This window comes from Rhinolophus sinicus, chromosome 4 (genome assembly GCF_057876585.1).
Source record: "Rhinolophus sinicus isolate RSI-liver-muscle chromosome 4, RSI-T2T, whole genome shotgun sequence".
NCBI lineage: Eukaryota > Metazoa > Chordata > Mammalia > Chiroptera > Rhinolophidae > Rhinolophus > Rhinolophus sinicus.
Genome location: NC_142504.1, coordinates 31,825,748 through 31,832,999, shown reverse-complemented (window position 1 = coordinate 31,832,999; position 7,252 = coordinate 31,825,748). Strand labels below are relative to the sequence as shown.

The following is a 7,252-nucleotide window of genomic DNA, read 5'->3' as shown; positions in this document are numbered from 1 at the left end:
TAGTATGACATGAAGAAATTAGGAAATCCCCTGGCACTATTTTCCTCAAATGGAAAACCAGAGGGCTGGGCTGACTTCTAGAAAATATCTAAGTACTTTCTCTTCCATGTTATAATTCATTGACTTCTCTAAATTTTTCCATCATGAAAAATAAATTCCAGATAAAATTCTTATGCTTGTGAAAACATAAATAAGCCTCTAAAATTTAAATAGATATTTCTACTGGAGAAAAAAAGAAAATAGTTTTCATAATTGCATTTAGTTTTTACACTTACTTAAAAAAATCTAAGATAACCTTTACAACTATGAATTTCTACTATTGAAGAAATGTTAAATTTATTGTAACAAAACCTGTAACTGTACCAAATAAGACAAAATTGTAAACATCTCTTAAACGTGGACATTCTACAGTATATTTGATGTATTAATTAAAAATTTAACTATATTAACTGCTAAGGATTATAAAATAACTTGTAAAATAAGCATTTTACAGATTAAGTCACTTATTTATCTAGCACGTATAAATACAAACTATCATGAATCATTATAACATTCATTTTTGAGTATGACTGATGAAATCAATAGTAAAACCTACATAGCTAAAATGTCCAACTTTGAAAACTGAAAAATTTGTCAACGTGAATTCTATCAGTTTTTGTTTTCCAACCCTTAAATTCTTCTTTTCCTATCAAAAAATATTTTTCACTTAAGTAGTATCTTCAGAATCGTGAAAAGCCAAGTCAATGTGGTCTGACTGAATAATTTGACACCTTAGCTAAGGCAAAAAAAAATTAAAAAAAATTAAAACATGGCTCTTTCTATTAATGCTAGCATTTCAGTTCTGTTCAGAGACCCTCTCAAATTTAGCTGGAGATAGTTTCCATGGTAACTGAAGAATGTGCTCTGATGAGTCTTGAAACAGACAAATAAGAATCTTTGCTTCTTACAAGTAGGCAACAATTTACCTCTTTAATGCTTAACGGAAGACATTTGAATCTATTTTTGTTTCAGACAAAAGCTGGAAAAAAGGCAGTTCTGACAATTACACAAAGTCTGAAAGGTAGATATTAGTAAAGTTGGGGTTAGTATAGGTTACTGATATACATCCCAGCTGTTTTAGCCTTTCTGAGATGTTTGTTTTCCAAAGGAGGAATATATCATCTGATGTTAAATATCTTATACTATCATGAAGAACTTAACTAATTTGTTTTTAGTTCAAACAAGTATATCACTTTCTATTGTCATTGTCAGATTTTAATGAATTACTTCCTATGGAATATAAAATGCAAAGTTGTAACAATGCAAAAAGACAAAATGGTGTTTAATTTTTTATGACTTTTCGGGTACAGAAAAATTTAGGATGGATTAATGAGAATATACAAGTCAGTACATGAATGAATGAAATACTTGTAAACTATTGAATTGAAAAGCAGGTACAGTTTTTCAAAGCCTAGGGGGCAAAAAAAAAGACCATGAACCTGAAAAAGAAAATTGGAATTACTCAAGAATAAGTCATGACCCTACTTGAAAATCTCTCTGCATAAACTTGTATAGCAAAGATAATAAAAACAGATAAATCTACCCCAACTCAAAGACAAAATCAACAAAAAGACAGTCAACTCCCTAGAGAGGAATCTACGTTTCTGTTGGTTGTGAGACTGGTTACCAAGGTAGTAATTATATTTGAGAGCCCCCTGGCGATAAATCCATTCTCTTGAAGACCTTCAGTAGAATCTAAATCAAACAGACCTTTTTAATGGATTCACTTGTGCTCCCTTGTGCTCTAACACCTGAAGCGTAGCAAAAAAAACTTCTTTTCTTACAAAGTAAGGGCAAAAAAATCAAGGCAATTATTAAAAAGTTTAGTTTAAAACTGCTTTTACCTCAACTTTCTAGAAAAAAAGAGTTTGAACATCTGACATCATTTAGAACACTGTGACCCAAGCATTTTGACTGGCAGGAGAGCTACTAGCCAACATGATATACTTGTGTGGTTGCCAGGAGATGAATGCTGGTGGTGGGGCTCACAGCAAGTAAAGCACAAGCAGATTTCAGGTCCCCTCACACCTTCATCCGGACATACTTATACAATATATAAACTCGTGGCCCAAGCATTAGGTCTTGATTATGCTGGGATGAATGGAACAGGCGAATTGCTACCAACAGAAAACAATGATTGGGATCTGGTTATTAAAGGACTATTATTATTTAAACAAATTTCATCAACATTCACTGAGCACCTACTGTGTGCCAGGAATACTGTGTAAGGAATACAGAGATGGGATCTGCGAGTTCCTAAGGTAGGACTTCTGTTTCCCAGTCTCTGTGAAGGATGTAATCCTAATTTCATTAACTACAAAAGAATTCTCAACACCTAATGACTCCTTCAAACTCCTGCACTAAGAGACTTTACCAAACCAATCACGGCTTCTGACATCCTAAATCCACATTCCGAGGTCTACCTAGGCCTCTGCCCCCGTGTCCTCGAATATTTACTAACAAAAGCCAACAATTATAAATCCTTCCCCTGTCCCTTTGAGGTAAATACCTACATCTCTCAAAACGAAGGAGTATCTTTCTCAAGGACCTGAAAGCCATTCCTTCAAAATATAAACTTTAGGAAGGAACCTCTGTCTCTCAGTCTCTGTGGGCAGATATAATCCTAACTTTAATAATTGCTGACTAGCAGACACAGCTGGCCTAATCGTATTTACACTGTCTGACCCTTTTACCCACTTTTTGTAATTTTTCACACCCCTGACACTGTTTGAGCACTCCCCTTTCTTACTGCCTCATTCTGCCTGAAACAGTCACCTCTGCACAAGTTGGAATGGAGCTTAGGTCTTTCCCCTACTGTCAGCAGTTACTGAATAAAATCTGTTTTCACCACTTTAAAGTTTGGCTTTGTTTATATTTGACTGATCTAAAAAAAAATATTCTAGCGTGAAAAACAAATATGTTCAAAAATGACCATAAAATATAAAGTAAAAATACTATGATAGTACATTTGATTAATTAAATTACGAGTATGTAATATAAGGCTTGAACATTGGTACAGATAATTATATAATAATATCCAGAAGAAGAGAAATATCCATTGGTCAGAAGAAGGCAGTAAAAAAGGAATGGAACTTTGGGCTTTAAGAGTTTGCACTTGAATAATGGAAATAGGGAATCTAATTTAACATTGACATAGGTTCATATTATTCTAGAAGACATAAGAATTGTCATAACCATACCAATAAATTCCAAGATCCACAAGGGGAGAGATCTTGTCAGATTTTTTTTTCATACCTGCATCATCAATGTGTAAAATACAAGAGTCTCAACAAAAATTCATTATATTAACAAATAAATGAGGTATTATTTAAATAAAGAGTCTAAATATGTGAACTAAAAAGCAGTTTATGTAAACTTAATCAGAAATGAAAAAGAGACATTACAACTAATGCCACAGAAATAACAAGGATTATAAGAGACTATTATCAACAGTGAACAGAAACCTAGGAGAAACGGATAAATTCCTAGAATAATACAACCTAGCAAGACAGAATCATGAAGAAAATATAAAGTAGGCCACTGTGAGCAGCATCCAACATCACTTTGGCTGCCCTTGACGACTTCGCAAATGCCCTGAAGCCATGGCCAGCAAGGGTCTGCAGGACCTGAAGCAACAAATGGAAGGGCCGGCCCAGGATGCAGTGACTGCAGCCGGAGCAGCAGCTCAGCAAGTGCTGGATCAGGTCACAGAGGCAGGGCAGAAAACCACTGACCAGGTGGCCAAACCTACCCAGGAAAACATCGACAAGACTGCTAACCAGACCTCTGAGACTTTCTTGGGTTTGGGGGAAAAATTAGGTTTCCTGAAATGACAGAAGGGAGCCATGGGTGACTCCCCTCCAGGCTCTGAGCTCTGGTTATCGGCTGCCGCCTCAGCCTAATGCCTCATTAAAGCACATGTTCCAAAAAAGAAAAGAAAATAGAAAGTCTGAACAGACCTCTATCTAGTATGGAGATGGAATCAACAATTAAAAACCCCCCAACAAGAAAAATCCAGGACTAGATGGCTTTAGTGGTGAACTCTACCAAACATTTAAAGAAGAATTAATGCTAATCCTTATCAAAGTCTCCTTTAAAAATTTGAAGGGTAGGGAACACTTTCAAACACATTTTATGAGGCCAGCATTACCCCAACACCAAAGCCAGACAAAACACCACAAGAAAAGAAAACTACAGGCCAATATCCCTGATGAACATAGATGCCAAAATCCTCAACAAAATACTAGGAAACCAAATCCAAGTGCACATTAAAAGCATCACATACCACGACCAAGTGGAATTTATTCCTGGGATGCAAGGATAGCTCAACATATGAAAATCAATTAACGACATACACGGCATTAACAAAATAAAGTGTAAAATCACATCATCATCTCAATAAATGCAGAAAAAGCACTTGACAAAATTTTAGACACTTTCATGATACAAACTCTCAACAAACTGGGAAAGTACCTCAACATAACAAAGGCACATATGAAAACCCACAGCTGACATAAACAATGGTGAAAAAATGTAAGGCTTTTCCTCTAAGATTAGGAATGAGGCAAGGATGCCCATTCTTTCCGCTTCTAGTCAACATAGAAGGACTAGTCAAAACAATAAGGAAAAAAACATCAAAATTGTAAAGGCAGAAGTAAAATTGTCTTTGTCTGCAGGTGGCATGATCTTACATATGTAGAAAACCCTAAAGACTCCTCCAAAAAACTGTTAGAACTAATAAAAGAATTCAGTAAAGTTGCAGAATACAAAATCAATATACAAAAACCAGTTGTGTTTCTATACACTAACAATAACCTCTCTGAAAAAGAAATTAGGAAAACAATATCATGTATAATGGCACCAAAAAATAAAAAAAACTTAGGAATAAATCTAAATAAGTATACAAATCTAAATTTGTATACTGAAAACTACAAAACATTGATGAAATAAATTAAAGAAGATACAAACAAATGAAAAGACATCCCATGTCCACAGGTTGGAAGATTCAACATTGTTAAAATGTCCATACTACCCAAGGCGATCTACACATTCAATGCAATCCCTATCAAAATCCCAAAGGCATTTTTTACAGAAATAGAAAAGAAAAATTCTATAATTCTTATGGAACCACAAACAGCCAAATGAATTGGGAGCAAGAAGAACAAAGCTGGAGATATCACATTTTCTGATTTCAAAACATATTACAAAGCTACAGTAACAAAAACATTATGGTACTAGCAAAAGAACAACTATATATAGGCCAATAGAACAGAATAAAAATCCCATGAATAAATCCATGCATATACAGTCAACTGATCTTCAACAAGGATGACAAAAATACACAATGGGGAAAGGATAATGTCTTCAACAAATGGTCTTGGGGAAATTGGATATCCAAGTGCAAAAGAATAAAATTGGAACCTTATCTTAAAGTATACATAAATAAATAAATAAATAAATAAATAAATAAATAAATAAATAAATAAAATAACCCCCAAATGGGCTAAAGTCTTAAACATAAGACCTGAAACTGTAAAAGTCCTAGAAGAAAATATAGGGGGAGATCTTCATGACATTGGTCTCATCAGTGATTTCATAGATAAGGCACCAAAAGCGTAGGCAACCAAAACCACAATAAACAAGTGGACTACATCAAACTAAAAAGCCTCTGCACAGCAAAGGAAACAAGGAACAGAATGAACAGGGTACCTGTGGAATGGGAGAAAATATTTGCAAACCATATATCTGACAAGGGTTTAATTTGCAAAATAAATAAGGAATGCCTACAAGTCAATAGCAAAAACAAAAACAAAAAACCCTGAAAACCCAATTAAGAAATAGACAAAGGGCTTCAATGGGCATTTCTCCACAGAAGACATACAAATGGCCAACAGGTACATGAAAAAATGTCAATGTCACTGAATATCAGGAAGTGCAAATCAAAACCACAATAAGATATCACCTTACATCTATCTGGGTACCTATTATCAAAAAAACAAAAGATAAGATATGTTAGCAAGTATGTGAAGAAATTGAAACCTTTGCACACTGTTGGTGGGAATACAAAATAGTGCAGCTGCTACGGAAAACAATATCAAGTTTCATCCAAAAATTAAAAATAGAACAACCATATAATCCATGAATTCTACTTTTGCGTATTTATCTAAAGGAATTGAAATCAGGATCTCAAAAAGAATTTAGCACTTCCATGTTCATTGAAGCACTATTCATAATAGCTGTGGAAATAACCTAAATGGACGCTAACAGATGAATGGATAAAGAAAATGTGGCATATACATAAAATGGGATACTATTAATCCTTTTAAAAAAGGAAAGAAATTTTATATATATAAAAATACGAATGAACCTTGAGGACATTATACTAAGTAAAATAAGCCAGTCACAAAAAGGCAAATACTGAATGATTCCACTTATATGAGGTAACTAAAATCGTCAAATTCATAGAATCAAAAAGTAGAATGGTGGTTGCCAGGAGCTGGGGGAAAGGGGAAGTGGGGAGTTACTAATCAGTGGGCATAAAGTTTTAGTTAATCACGATGAATAAGCTATAGAGATCTTTACAACATTAGTCACCTATGGTCAACAATAATGTATCAAACACTTTAAAATGTAATTAGAGGGTAGATCTCATGTTAAGTGTTCTTACCACAATAAAATAAAATTAAAAAATAAAGATTCGAGGACATGTCTTGATGCAGTTAAATTTCTTGGAATCAGTTTGAGCTTTTTTAGGGTTAGGGTTAAGGTTAGCTATCAGTTGGAGTCGAAGTAAAGAGCATCCCAGACAAGAAAACAGCTAAAGAAGTTCATCACTACCAAACCAGTATTATAAAGAATGTTAGAGGGAATTCCTTAAGACAAACCAAAAAAGTAAAACATATTAATAATAAAATGGCAACAACTACATATCTATCAAAAATTACCTTCAATGTAAGTGTATTAAATGTTCTAATCAAAAGATAGGGTGGCTGAATGGATTTGAAAAACAAGTCCCTCACATATGCTGCCTACAAGACATCACTTCAGATCAAAAGACACACACAGACTGAAAATAAAGGGATGGAAAAAGATAGTTCATGAAAATGGAAACAAATTAAAAAGCTGGAGTAGCAGTACTTATCTCAGACAAAATAGACTTTAAAACCAAGGCTAAAACAAGAGATAAAGAAGGTACCCAATGATCCCACTTCTG

General features: G+C 34.1%; 1 pseudogene; it reads left to right on the top strand.

Moving 5' to 3' along the window:
• The first annotated feature begins 3,641 nt into the window (after positions 1–3,641).
• Positions 3,642–3,872, top strand: LOC109446461 (adipogenesis regulatory factor pseudogene; annotated as a pseudogene).
• The last annotated feature ends 3,380 nt before the right edge of the window (positions 3,873–7,252 follow it).